Below are 15,903 nucleotides of genomic sequence, written 5' to 3' on the forward strand. Positions count from 1 at the left end.
CAGCCATGATGGCATATGCCTATAATTCCAACTGTTCAAGAGGCTGAGACAGGAGGATTGCAAGTTTGGGGCCAAACAGGGCAACTTTGTGAGATTCTGTCCAATACACAAATGAATAAATGAATGAATGAATGAATGAATGAATGAGTAGGATTGGGGTGTAGCTCAGTGGTACAGGATATGCTTAGCATGTACCAAGCCCTGGGATAACTTCCAATGGCTCAATCCCCAGTACCATTTCTTTTAAATAAGTTGAAGTTTAAGGGCTGGGGATACAGCTCAGTGGCACAGCACCTGCCTGGCAAAAAGTTGAAGTGTACATAACAATGAAAAAAATCTTTTCAGTGAAATTTGAGAAGTGTGTGTGTATGTGTGGTGAGTACCTACATACATATACACTCACTCACACACACACACACACACACACACACACACACAATCTGTTTTGAAGTTGAGACATAAACGTTCTCACAGTGTGCTAGTGACATTACCAGTTCAACTATCTTAAGAAGATCAGTCACTTGCCTCAAGAACTTCAAGAGAACCATCGACTAACCATACCACTTCTGAGAAGGTAGCTGAGGATGATTACCCACACTAAAGGCACAAAATCATCGAAGCACTATGTTTACAGTAAAATAATACAAACAATAAAATGACACACTCTAGCTCCTAGATAACTAAGGTGTACACTTAAGGTGGTATACAAGCACCATCTTGAAAACATTGCAAAATACAAATACTGCTATGTTAAATTGAAAGAAACAGTTAAAATTTACATGCTGTATGCTGACAGCTTGCAGAGCAGGAGACTCGAGGCGACTCATAATGCGATCGGGCAATAAGGCTGTGTATGATCTCTCTGTTGTTATGATTTTCACTTTTTAGTTTTCACAATGAGTGTGTACCACTGATAATGAGAAGAATGGTAATAGAATAAGCTACGTTTCAAAACATAAGTAAAGTTGAAAGGGCAAGGAAAACCTACATCATTTATGTGTCTATTTTGGGGAACATGAATATACATCATATTTTAATCCATGTACAAATAAAATGCTAGTTTTATATGTAGATATGCATGAATAGGAAGAGTATGGCGGCTGAAACACCTGCTTTGATGTATGTCAGTGCCCGCAGAGCTATTAAAGAGAGGATTTGTGATAATCTTCTTGATACAATCCAGAGAAACTTACTTATCCCGGAGCTCAACTTGAGCACAAAAATGTCATAGAAAAACAAACAGCATGGGGTAATTTAGCAATTAAAGGAATTGTAGTAAATGGGACGGGGGATAGACTCATTTATCTCTGTTTTTTCCAAAGTTTCAATAACAGATTTCTTGGGAGGATGAATAGGAATAAAGCACTGCAAGCTAATGTTTGTGTTCAAAAATGCTAAGGTGCAGGAAATGTCTCCCTTGCCATTTTGGAAAGGTTGGGGCAATAAAATGCTACAGAAAAATGCTGTTAAATCTCTTAGAGTTACCTCTCTCCCTGGCAAATTATGATGCTAGCCATACAATGGTCCTCTGCATCACTGCAGAACTAAAACTACTTGGCATCGGGGCTTGGTTGTCACATCCAAACGCCCCAAATTTTCCCCATAAAAAAATTAAGAAAAATCCATTTTAGAAGGTGCATTTCTAAGAGCAGTATTGACTGCCTTGCAGTTACTACTCCATTGACCCTATTCCAATTTAAGGCTTCTAATAATATTTTGCTGTTAAAGATGTAGAGCATAAGTGGAGCCTTCAGTATCTGCAAGGACTTAGTTCCAGGGCCTATGTGGACACCAAAATCCAAGGATCCTCAAATCCCTTAGCTAAAATAACATTGTAGTTGTACATAACCTATGCACGTCTCCTATTTACTTTCAATCACCTCTAAATTACTTTAAAAACCTAATGCAATGTAAATGCCATGTAAACACTTCTGTGCTGCATTGTTTAGGGAACAATGACAAGAAAAAGCCTGTCCATGTTTAATACAGATACCAGGTTTTGTTTTTTTGTTGTTTGTCTGCTTTTCAATTTTCTCTCTAGTCAGGTGAAGTAGCTGATAACATTCTAAGCAGGGCCAGGCCTGGTTAGTACTTGGAAGGGAGAAGGAGCTGATAACAGAACCTATGAATATGAATGGCTGATCCTATTTTAGGAATTTGCTAGGAAAATTTCTATATAAAGCAATATTTTGTTTTAAAGTCCCAGTAGACAAGTAAAATTGTGAATAACCCTGGGCTTAGAACAGGATGGTAGAACTGAGCTTCCGCACAAAATGCATGCACACATCTTGGGTTCCTCACTTCTCTCTGAGACTTGGTTCCTCAACTATGAAAGAGATGCAGAGGGGGCAGAAAGGCAGGACAGAGGCACTGGGTGTCTAGCAAGTGCTTCCTAAAGCCCGTCCCAGGGTTAATGCCCACTGTCAGTAAGAGGAAGGCCATCTTGCTTGAGGAAACTCATCCACAAAGAAAGAGGCTGCACAGAGCACATCAGAGAGCCTGCCTGAGTTGTCACATGGTTGAATCTTTAGGTTGATGGTGCTACATAGTTCCCTCGGGAGACTATGGTTTAAACCACACCCCAAGTTCGATTGTTTAATCTGGAGCACTTGCCTCGGAAACCAGAATCAATTTCTCTGTCTTCCAGCAAACCTCAACTGCACATTGTGCAAAGAATCGTCAGTGGACTCCCAATTGTGGGCGGTCAGCCTGTCGCCTGAGCAGGCCTGGTTCACACTCAGTCTTGGATGCTCTCTCCTTCAGTGGGTGGAGAACAAAGCAGCTGACCTGAGCAATTTATGTCCCTCTGCCACTGTGGTTGCTGTGGCTATGCTTAGAAATTCTCCCCTCAAGGATAAGGCTTCTGAAGCTCTGAGGATTTTTCTATCTCAAGGAACATATATGCCTTCTAGCAAGGCCCCCCAGCTGACGGAATCAGTTTTCATGAGATGAGCTATATTCCAGAGCTACTGTGGCTGGCCACTCTTGTCAGTATAAATTTATGGCTCTGAGTCACACACAAAAAAATCACTAATATTTGGGAAAAGCAATATATTTAACCAGAACTCTAGTCACAGCTCTGTTGTTCACTTAAATGGACCACATGTTTTTGGAGCTTAGTTTTCTAGAGTGTTTGGGTCTTTTAGAAGTATTTTCACTGTTTTATTTTGCTGTGCTTTAACCTGGTTTCAAGGGTTATGTAAACCTCAAGAAATTTAGGATGAAAACAAGTTTGTACTTCACGGGTTTTTTTTTTTTTTCCCGCAGAGGAAACTTTTAACAGTCTTAAAGGGGTCCCTAATACAAAAATCAGTTAAAAGTTACTGCTTAAAAGAGATCCAGAATTTGCATACAAGAGGGACTTAGTGTCAGCACGGTATTTCAAATGATCAACTCAAAGCTGTGTTCACATAGCAAGAAGACTCATTTCCTTTTAATATGATAAAGATCAATATAAATAGCAAAATGTTCTAGAGATGATGTTTACCACTAAGGAAATTCTGTTTGTCTACCTTGTCAGCTGCTTTTCCAGGTTATTTTCTCACTAATGGATTTATTAGGCTCATTTTTGGTTTTGAGGTCTCTAAATGCTCCGTAACTTGTATTTGGGATTACAAAATATAGGAAAGACCCAAAGAAGCGGGTACTTCTTTAAGGAAAGTCCCCCTGAAGCTGGAGGGACCTATACAAAAGGAACAGAGGCATGACGCCAGGAAGGACAAAGGCCTGGGTCTGTGGGTATCATAGCTGCATCCACACCTTTCATAGCTGTCTCATTCAGTCTCCTCATACCTTACCATGTCTCAATTTCATTTGTTAAAAATATAAAAACCTACTCCCAACCTACTCTACTGGAGTGCTGAGGATTAGAATGAGGCATTGAATGCATTAAAAAGAATAGTAACAAACTTGGCCAGGAAGGAAATTTTGATTACAGTTACATGATGTTTTAAATGACAGCTTCCATTTCAGCTTGAATGTCAACTCTCCTGAAAGTGTCAACATCATTATTTCCCAGGCATAATCCACAGGAAAACACACATAAACAAAATATTTTTACTAAACTTCCACTGGGTGATATGGAAATCAGTAGTAAGTGAGAAATGGCAAATCATTAAATAAGAAATCTTAGTTCCTCATAGACCTCCCAGGAGACATCCATTAGTTCAGAAAACTTAGTTGGTGGAAAGCAATTCTTTCCTTGAAAGCATAAATGTGCCAAAATCCTCATGGACAATTGTTCAGCCATAATAACCTCCCAGGAGAGTTTCCCAAGAGCTCACATGGTATCATTGTATGACAAATCTGTTGAAACTCAGAAAGTCACTGGACAATGACTAAATAAACTGACTCACCGAGGTCAACCTAAATAAGTGGGTAACATCGTGGTGACTACTGTAAAAAGAAAACAACCCTCATCATAGCTACTAGGCACTCAGTGAAAGATATTATCAAAAACAGTTAATTGTCCAATGTTAGAAAAACGGCATTAAATTATAAAATGCTCATAAAGTAATTATGATGCTGCTAGTGAAAATTAGGCTCATTAAGACTATCTATGGACATGAGAAGAAAGCTTATTATTTGTTAAATAAAGCGAGATTCAAAATTGTGTACAAGTAGAGCATGTTCCCGGTAAGTGTAGAGATTAATAACCTCTTTAAAGGAAACTAGTAACAACTTCTGATTACATAAGTGGCTTCTGTTTCCTTTTTTATAATTCTGTATTTAAAAAATAAATAACGTAAAATTACTATTTTATGGTTCTCCAGAGAAAAAGAACCAATAGGAAGCTTACATATTTGTGGAAAATATGATCCATCAAAATACCACTAGCATACCTCACAAAACAACAGAAAACATTCCTAAAATTCATTTGGAAACAGGAGAGACCTAGAATGGCAAAGGCAATCCTGGGCAGCAAAGGAAAGGCAGGAGGCATCATAATCCCTTACTTGAAATTATACTATAAAGCTACTGTAATAAACTCAGTATGGTACCGGCAAAAAACCAGGCCTGAAGATTAGTGGAACAGATTAGAAGGTGTGGGCACAACTACAAACCCATTCAGCCACTTTATCTTTGATAAAGGAGCCAAACATGTTCACTGGAAGAAAGATAGCCTCTTTAATAAATGGTACTGGAGAAACTGGCTTTCTACATGCCAAATAATAAAACTAGACTAATAACTATTACCATGCTCTAAACTAAAGTCAAAACGGATCAAAGATCTAAATATTAAAACAGAAACACAATCTACTGGAGGAGCAAGTAGGTAGAAATCTTGAAGACATAGGGGTAGGCAGAGACTTCATGAACAAAACCCAAACTGCATGGGAAACATTTCAAAGAATCAGCACCTGGGATTTCATCCTATTAAAAAGCATTCACACATCAAAAGAAATCACCAAGAGAGTGAAAAGGCAACCCACAGAGTGGGAAAAAATTTTAGCTCACCATCCTTCAGACAAAGGACTTCTATCTAGAACATGTAAAGAATAGAAAAAAATCAGACTCCCCAAAATTCATAGACCCAATCCAAAAATGGGCATCTGAGATGAATGCATACTTCTCAGATGAAGAAATACAAATGGCAAATAAATACATGAAAAAACATTTGACATCACTGGTCATTTGAGAGATGCAAATTAAAACAACACTGAGATTCCATCTCACCCCAGAAATAATGGCTACCATCAGGAAAGCAAACAACAACGAACACTGGAGAGGCTATGAGAAAAAGAAACCCTTCCCCACTGCTGGTGGCAATGTAGACTGGTGCAACCACTTTGGAAATCAGTCTGGAGAGTCCTCAAAAATTTAGGATTAGAGGTCCCATTCGACCCAGCTATTCACCTTCTGGGTATTTTCCCAGAAGAATTTAAAACACCATACCACAGCGATGTATATGCACCCATGTTTATAGCAGCACAATTTGTCATAGCAAAATCTTGGAATCAACCCAAATGCTTATCAACCAAGCAATGGAAAAAAAAGATGTGGTGTTTTTACACAATGGAGTACTACTCAGTTATAAGGAAGGATAAAGTTGAGATATTTATAGGGAAATGGATGCGACTGGAGTCCATACTCATAAGTGAAATAAATGTCTCGCATGTGAAAACATCACATTGTCTCCCTAATGTAAGAAGTTGAAAGAGTAAAAAAATCAAAAATGTACAATAGATATTGTGAAACGAAAAGAAAATGCTCAATAGGAAATAAATTAGAATTGGGGAAAGGAAAAAATAAGAAAGTGTAAAGGAAAAATAAACATACATATACACACACACACATATAAGAGAGTTAAGATAATTATATCATTAATTGTTATTAGCTCATTGAAAGGAAAGGTTTATGCCTATATCATGTAATACAAGCACCTACTTGAAGATAACAATATGCAATGTACCAACCATTGTTACTCTCCTACAATCTTGTTTTGAAATTTTATACCATTGTTTTCATTATTTTTGTTTTCTTTAAAATAAAAAATGATTCATATATTATTAAATATATATTTAGATTCATGTTATAAATAATATACTGATTAATATATTTTCTTATAAATATACATATATACATATATATGAATATGTCTATATATACATACACACACACACACACACACATATATATATATATATATATATCAGTTCAAGTCCTAAAAGCCTAAGAACCAGAGAAACTGATGCATAATTCAGTCCAAGTCTAAAGTCTCAAGAATAAGAAGCACTGATATTCCAGGGCAGGAGCTAGTGTATATCTCAGCTCAAGAAGAAAGAAATCACTCTTTTATGTTTTACTGTAATATCTCTTTGACATTAGTCACAGATTTCTGTGAATGTCTTATTTTTATCTTTTTTAAAGAATTAAACTCCCCTAAAATGGTAACCTTAAACTCCTTAAAGTGAAAAAGAAGTAAGATGGAAAGCAGAGAATAGAGAGAGGAAAAGATAGATATTTAAAACAAGTTTGGCTCCTTTTTATGACCTTAGATTGCAGGTGCAGGATGGTTGGTTTGGATCCATTTTACCAGAGCCAATGCATTTGCTGAGTGAGATAAAGCTACTGTTCTTGTATAACCACTAAGACCCAGGTCAAATGCCATGTGAAATGAAAATCTCCTCCACGGTCATCTCTGACTATACTAGCTTGTTTTTTTTTAACTTATTATGTTTATATTTTTAATTTTTTAAAACTTTATTAGTACATGTTTGCAGTTCATGCAGTTTGCAATCAGTTTTAGATGGAAAGTATCCTTGGCATTTAGCTTGTTGGGCATCAGACCAAGCATGTTAGATTTACCCTGAGATATATTTGGTTTGGTAGAGAAGTGAGCTCACCTGCGGCGCTCACAATCATTTCCAAGTCCTGTGCAGAGCTCCACATCCCAAGTTCATCCCTGAGAGTGGAAGCGCTGCTTCACCTGGCACTCAGTGATTCTTCATTGACTTGTTTTGTTTTGTTTTGTTTTGCCATCTAAGAAATACTTACCTGTTGGTGATATTGGAGTACACAGCATGCATTACTCCTATGAAGGGAGAGAAGGTGACAAGTAAGAAAGACTAAGTCCTTGCTTTCATAGAGAACCACATTCTTCAAAGAAAGATGATACATAAACATTCAAATGTAGAAGATGATTTCATACGGTGTGATGAGCCACAAACACAAGGCAGGACAATTAGTGAATACAGAGAGGATGGTCACCAAAGGCTTCTTGGAAGTGACACCTTGTGAGCAGAAGCCAAGGAGACTTTTCTCCTTACTGTCCTAAAGTTACATGCCCCATTTCCCTGGAGGAATGAGAAATACTACAGTGTAACACTCTCTAGCATGTTCCATTTACTTGCCACTGATTTCAATAAGCACTGACCCAGAATTCATCACAGACCATCTGTAAGGAAAGGCTACTGCAGAGGAATAAAGCACAGGACAGGCAAAAGCCCTGCTCTAACAGTGCAGAATTGCCCATTTAAAAGGTTTTGTCTCCCTACTTAGACTGTGATCAATAAGACAGACATTTCTGGCTGCACAGAAAAGCAACTGAAGAGCTCTCTGAAGAAACCTACAAAGGCTTTTCAGAGAGGAACACTTGCACTGGATCCTGAAGGAGATGTTGGAATTTTCTGGGCCGACCAGAAAAGTAGAGCATCTTGGCAAAGGAAGCAGCTTATTACATGTGTCTGGAGTCCAGAGATTATTTCTGGGACAGTGTGTTGCTTCATTTTATGCATCAATTTGACCAGCTACCAGGTGACACAGGCTCCCCAAATTAAAAGTCCCCCTGGGCTGTGTCTGTGAGAATGTTTGCAGATGAGGTCAGCACTGGAGTAGTGGACTGAGAAGGAGGTTGCCCTCCCCAGTGAAGGGGGCTTCACCCAACCCAATGGACCCTGAAAAGAACAAAGGTGAAGGAAGGAGGAATTCATCCTCTTTGCTTCCTGCCTCCTAGTCAGGCTGGGATATCACATCTCATTTTCCCCAGCCCTTGCTCTTGGCTTAAATCCTTGTGCCTCTCAGGGAACAAAACTCAACATGAATTATACCATTGGAGTAGATGCTCTACTCTCCTGTCCCCGCATACAAATGGCAGATGACAGCACTTGTCAACCTCCCCAATCACATAAGCCAATTCCCCACAATAAATCTCTGGTTATGGAATACATGGATAATGCAAATAATCCTGGCACAAAAAGAGGCTTGTAAAACTTCCCTGGTTCCAACCACAAGGAGATTTGGATGCCTTACTAAAGGATAGAGATTTGAATCAACATGGAGGCCCCAGAGCCAGTGCGTAACATGATGAACCACTGTGTTGGGAAGGTCACTATGTGAGACACCTTCAGGCAGGGCAGTTGGTGGCCCCTTCAGCTGAAGAGTGGAAAGTGAGGTCTGACTGGGCCATCTCTTTGCCAGACAACACTGAGCACTCGCAGTGTGGCAGACATAGCTCATTCAGGCACTTGATAAATTGTACAAAAGACAATAATAGGCAGGTGTTCAAGGAAGGTGACTAAATCGTTCTCATCAGGAAGGACGCAGGGAAGCCTTTTTTACAACTAGCATGCACCCGTTGTTCTCACCATCCATGCATCATTCAGCAAATGGGAACTGTGTCCTGTGTTTCAGCTGTAGGATTAGACTGGTGATTTAAATAAGGAGCCTGTAGTCTTGCGACGGTGGGGGTGCTAACTAGATAATTATCTAACTGTGCTATAATGTCGTGAAAGCAGCCCAGAGAAAGGACAGCCAGCCCTGTCCAAGGAGCAAACCTTCCCAGAGCAGGTGCTGTCTGAGCAGAAACCTAGAAGAGAAGAGGAAATTTACCATTGGGAGTGACACAGGGAGCTGTGCTCCAGGGAGAAGGAAGAGCCAATACAAAGTCCTGGAAGCAAGCAAGGAGTCAACATGGTCAAAATACAGGCTTCGGGGCCGGGACAAATGGGAGAGAAGCCCAACAGAGTAGGTGAGGGACATTTTGTGGATTTGTGTGAAGGAAGCAATGAGCTGGGAAGAAGAAAACTGGCTTAATGACGGAGAAATCATGTGTTTTCTCAAAGTCAGCCTTCCCTGCCACTTACCTTTGGCAAGGTAACTGACATGTGCAAGTGAAGAAACTGGAATGCATACCTGTGTTTCTTTCCCTCTGTTCTTTATCATGCTACACTGATGAGTCAGTGCGGCAGGCTCCCGCGGACATTGTCTCCTTTTCAGCACACTGTTTTCTGACCTACATTGTATGGCTGGGGATCTTACTCCTCCCAAATTTGAGTCCATCCTCTTAAATCTAGTTGTTGCTCACCCAAGCAGCACTCTTTGCCTATGGAAATCACACTGATAGACTCTCCCATGTCCTGTACTCTCCTCTGCTATAAACTCTAAGCAGCATAGAGAAATTCCATTATCACCAGCCAGAGAGGCTTTATTGTAGGCATGTTCTGGGTTTGGAGAATACACACAAAGTGGGGATGGCAAAGCAACCTAGAGTCCTTAAAACTAGTACCCAGCAGGAAATATGGCAAGCATTGATTATGTGCCTCTGTCTAGATATTGACAGTGTGTTGAGAAGCCAATTTATTCCTTTTTCTAAAACCATTTATTGGTGCATAGCTAAGACAAGGAGCTAGGACCGTCTGGATAATTGGAAATATTCCTCTCCCCGCTACCTTCCAGCAGCATGGGCTGTGCAAATCAAAGTGTCAAGGGTGGGGAATGAAATCAATGAACTCCACCAAACAGTTTTATAATCTTCTATCTGGATTTCCTGTGCAAATTTGAGCACCCTGAGCAGGGAAAAGAGAAAATTCACAAAAACCTGCTTATTGTGCTTTCTTCTTCCTGTCAAGAGTTTAACACAGAGCCTGACCTACAGGAAATATATTTCTCATTAAGGTTCTTTCCACATGATGAATGTTACATGGAGAAGGACACAGGTACACCATATTGGGAGAAAAGTTAAGCCAATGCATTCTAATTATCCTTAGCTACAAAATCATTTTTCCAAAAACAACAACAAAAAAGGATAAATACTTATAGTCTCTGATTAAGGCAAGTATAGGGCCCAAAGCCACACATACCTAGAACCCCTTCTGTAGTTACATATTCTGTGTAATTTTGCGGAAAAACCCATTTCATAATTAAATTGTGATTAGGGCCTGCCTGAGGCCTAGTATCTTGCCATGGGAGCCAGCTATGGTATGGGTATGTGGAAACATAATTCCATGTGCCTCTGCTCACAATTCAGGCCTCGATGGTCCCCTGATGCTGTGATGCCCCAGGGCAAGAGTACATCACCTGAAGACATCTTGGTTCCTTGAGAACTGAGTAGTACCAAGAAAAGCATTTCTCTTCGGGGAAAAGACAAACTCCCTGGTAACCTTCCATCTTTCCCCATCAGTCTCATCAACAAAGAGACCTTCATTAGCATAAGACTACCACTAAGCTCTGAGTCATCTCATAATCCCCCTCCCTCCTCATTGTCCTCAATCAATTAATGTCAAGGTTCTGGCTGCCTCATGGCCTTTTGTTCCCCATGGACAGCTGGTCAACCAAGTTCCCCGTTGCACCACCACTATCTCTTGCTCTGTTTTTTTCACTGTGCACCTTGACACCTGGCAGGAGATTGGAGCCCACTGCAGGGGTCTCTAATATCCATCCATTCTAGTGCTGCAGCCCTTCAAGAGGATGCAGGGCAGCTTGGAACAGAGTTTGTAAATATCAGAATCCTAAAGATGTTTTTTCATTCAGCCTCCCCTCCCCCAGCTAAATGGTCCCCAAGTGTGTGCTCAGCGCATCCTCAGCACACCCCTCTCCTGCTGTAATGGAATCCAGCATGGTTCCACTCTCAGTTCCTGACAGAAGAAGACAAGCAAGGAAAGAAGCTTAGCATCATCTATACTCTGATGAATGTTATCAGTATCATATATTCAATACATGTTTGCTGAATAATCTGCACTCAACAGAGTTCAGATAAAAACAGTTTCCAATTGATGTGTTGAAAAATGTTCTCTAAAATTGTCCTTTTGTCCTCCATGCATGTCGTGAACATCCCCGTAGCTTCCCAATGCTCAGTATAAACTTTTAATCTCATCTCCAATGTAATGTCCATTTTACTGCCCCCTTCTTCCCTAAATTCAGACCTAATCATGATGAGAAGAACCTGTGAGAAAAAGGAGTGTGTGGTCTGCCTTTTAAGTCCTCTTCCTTTCTCAGGATTCTTTCTTCTCTGGTGTACTCAAACGAGAAGTGCTAATGAGGAGAAAGCAAGGAACATTTGTTCACTTAATTGGGACTGCTGTTGCCTGTCCGGACCATCATTAGCCTCATTAAGAAAGATTGTCAAATGCAGGCTGTCCTAAGGGGTACCTAAGTAAGTCTTCTGAAGCTCTGAAAAGGCCTGCCCTTCACACAGGGCAAATCTATCCCGGCTTGCCATCTTCCTACACTTCTGGATGGTTTCATATCCAGTCTCTTGTGCCAGGTGTCACAGTGCCCATACACTGGTAGGTGATACCAGCAAGATGGCTTAAACCCAAGAATCCTCCATATTTTATTGATTTATGCAAAACTCACATATACTGGGCCATGCCACTTGCTCCCCCATTGATGTCAGTCTGCCCTCTTGATGTCAGTCTCCCCTCTTGCACCTCTATCCACTTCCTTCTCTCATTAAGTAGGCACAAATAGTAGATCATCAAAGACAATAACCAAGCAGACCTCCTACCAGGAAATGTGACACTTGCCTCCCTCTTCTCATAGGTAACACGCTCATCTAAGGAAGGTTTCTTTGGAACACAGCCTCTCCTTCTCTCAGTGAGACTTTGGAAGTGACTAAAATCCTCCTCATTCCCATTAAGGGGAGAAAGGCTGATAATGCACTAGCCCAACAATTTGTCTTCGATCCTTTTCCTCATCCCACACCACACCCCCAGCTGGTGGATTTACAAAAGTGCATGTGAAATGGAACAGGACGATAGGAAGGTGGGTGTTTAGCAAAGCTGTTTAAAACCCTGAGAGGCATTTACCTTCCAAATAACTTCTGGCTTATCACAGGAATTAAGGTACAGAACTTTACCCTTATTTGCAAGTCTTAATAGTCAATTTCTAAAAGAAAGGAAAGCCTCACTTAGCATCCTTTTATGCAAACAAATACTTTTAGTGACTTAAACAATAGAGAAAATATATTCCCTGACCTCTGAGAGCTTGTGTCTGAGTTAGGCATGAAGACACACAGGCACACATGTGCACAGGCACCCACAGAACATTAGCAAGACAAGAGTAGGCTATGGGCTCTTCGGGAGCTCTAGGCACATGGAAATGACTGTTGATGGTGTGGTGCAAGGGAAAAATAAATAACTATGGATTGGGTGGTCAGGAAATGGTGGGAATGAAGCCATACTTTCAAAGTCCAATGCCAAGGTCAGGTGTGGTGGCAGAAACACCTGTTAACAAGACATATTTGGGTGACAGACCTGCCCTCTGGCCTGTGGGGATCATACAAGAAATTAATAGGTGGTCAGGACGGGAAAGTCTCAAGTGGCTGGCTGTGGACCCCAGACCCTGTCACCCCAGCAGCTGGGGAGCCATATGCTTCCTGTCATCCTCGGTGTCCTTGAGAACTGGGGTTGTCAGTATGTGGAAAAGGATATACAGATGTGACACAGAAAACATTGCTGGGTTTTAAGTGTATGTAGTAAAAGGCTTTAGAAAGGCCTAGAAAGGCTGAGCACCTCCCATGTCCAGATTTCAGTTTTGAGATTCTCTTTCCCAATAAAGGAAATGAGGCTTCTTGAAGTTAATTCAAGATCAGAGGCGGAAATGTACAGGGTTAGCCTGCAGCATCTTTTCAAGCCACATCGTTTCTCTATAATGAAAGACATTAGAGTCATGGAGAAATGACTCAGAGTCCAACTGGCCACAAATGGGGTAATTTAACATATAACCTAGATTTATGATGGATTTAAATATATCAAATGTGCTTTGGTCCATGAACTCATGACGACAACAAAAAACTGAAAGGTGTAACTGAACTCCATTGAACGATGCATTGGCTCAGCTCTTTATTTTGAAAACTAGTAAATAGAAAGAATCAAGTACATATCCTGTCTTTCCAATGTAAACTATATCACCTAGTGATTAAATGGTGAACGTGGGGACATTTCTTTTTATCAAAGTGTCCCAAGATAGTTAATGAAAGAAAACATGGTAAAGTATTACTGTGTGCCATCCCTCATGAATTAGTGGTCCACACGTTGATGCTCAGTGGCTGCCAACATAACGAAAAGAGACTTCTAGGCACTCTGCATCTCTAAGCAGAACATCCAATCACCTTTGACCTAGGATTGCCAATTAACAAGAAAGAGGACATGCAAATCTAATCAAATCTCTGGATCCAATAGTAGAAACGCTTGAGGACATAGAAACACAAAACATGGGATTACAAGCAGCAAATCCTCCGCTATGATAAAAAAGAACAACATCCTTCAACACATACATTTTAAGGGTTTGTTTTTAAAGATGGTGAGTGAAACTATAAATTAAAAGAATCTAAAAGATACATATACTAATGAAATACTAGATTCTACTTCATGAAAGTATGTTTTCCAAAAAATGTTTGCAAAAAGCCCAATTTAACTTATGATAACAACGAGACGCCTGAATGCTGACTTGATATCTAATATTAGGAAATTATTGGTACTTTTTCCATAATTATAATATTGAGCAGTGGAATGAGGTTAAGCTCTTAACTTTTAGGGATACCATTTCCGCTTGGGTGTCTGTAAAAGCAGAGCCCAAGAAAAGAGCCTGCATTCGAGTAGTTTATCAGAGGAAGCAGGAGTGAGGAACTGGGACAAGACAAAGAGTGAAAGCCAGTCAGAGGATGCATTATCACTGTCACAGCATGGGCAGTGTGAGCGGATGTCACACTGTCCCTTGGAATTGTCCATCTGAAAGGTAGAAGCTGGGACATAATCTCCCAGCTACCATCCCCAGTGGATGAATTGATTACTGCAGTGTATAATGCTCCACATTTCAAAGAAGACCCTGCGGCAGAAAGTGTAAATGCCTTCAGCACATGCTTTGGAAGCCACCTTGTCACTGTCAGGGTCTGAGCATCCACAGAAACTCCTATCACAGTTTCAGCTAAAATCAGAGGTGGACAGGCAGATGTGACACATGACTCTACAGAAGGTTTGTGCTATACTGTTTATGGATGACACACCACATGCCTGAGTCTGGCTGTGGAGTAATATGGAGGCTAAGTGCATGAGGGTATAGCTGGAGTAAGTGTGGTCAGGCACACACATCTGCTGAAACTGGGTAAATGGTGTGTGGGAGTTTAATACACTTTTCTCTTTGCTTTTTAAATGTTTAACATTTGCCACACAGAAAATTAAAAAGGAGGAAGGGAGAGAAGAAAGGGAAGAGAAGAGGAGAAGAGAAAAGGAGAAGAGAGGAGGGAGGAGGGGAAGGGAAGGGAGGAGGAAGGGGGGGAAGGAGAGGGGAAGAATGAAAATAGAAGACCAAAAAATCAGCAAATGTCCTGGAATCAGAAATCCTGGCTCCATTTAACTGGGCAAGTCAAATAAACACTCACAATCTTGATTTTTTTTTTCCTAACCTTAAAAAAAATGAAGCTGGAAAAGAATCTACTTCCTAAAGTAAATATATGCATAATGGACTCCCATTCACTGGATTAGAAAGTGTCATGTGCACAGTAAGTGCTAAGTAAGTGCTGGCTTTCACATCATTATTGTGAAAGTTTCGTGTCCAGAGAGGGCAAGAAAGAGTCAGCAGCCTAATTTAGCTGATCTGGGGGAGTATCAGGGGCAAAGGGATTTCATTTAGAGGTGCTTTGGTTTTCTGTTCATCTGACAATTTAAAATGCTCAGAAGAAAATAACATAGCCATCTCCATGCTGTACAAGTGCATCTGAAGAGGACACTGGTACGTGAACTGTGAGGTCCAACTCCCCAGCACATGTCCAGAGTCCACAAGCTGTGGGAGGACACCCACTGTTGCCCTGTCGGAGAGGGGTGTGACTGTCCCTACCTCTTTTGGAGCTGAAGGAGAAGGACCTGGCCTGCCTGTTGCCTGGCTTGGAGCAGATGCCCAGAGATGGCAGATGTGTGGAAATACTACTGTTGCATCACCACCACTACTGCTACTGTAGGAACCATTTCCCCTTCTCTTGGCACTGAGGTCTCCATGAATTCCTTGCCTTGAACCTTATTTTCTTAGTTTTATTTATTTTTAATTGGCATATAATAATTACGCAGTTAGGAGGCACACTGAAATGTCTGGATGCATAAAATGATCAAATAAAGATAATTAACCTGTCCATCCCTTCATATAGTTGTCATTTCTTTGTGGTGAAATATTCAAAGTCCTCTCTTCTGG

This window comes from Chinchilla lanigera, unplaced genomic scaffold, assembly GCF_000276665.1.
Source record: "Chinchilla lanigera isolate Chin_1 unplaced genomic scaffold, ChiLan1.0 scaffold00084, whole genome shotgun sequence".
Classification (NCBI taxonomy): domain Eukaryota; kingdom Metazoa; phylum Chordata; class Mammalia; order Rodentia; family Chinchillidae; genus Chinchilla; species Chinchilla lanigera.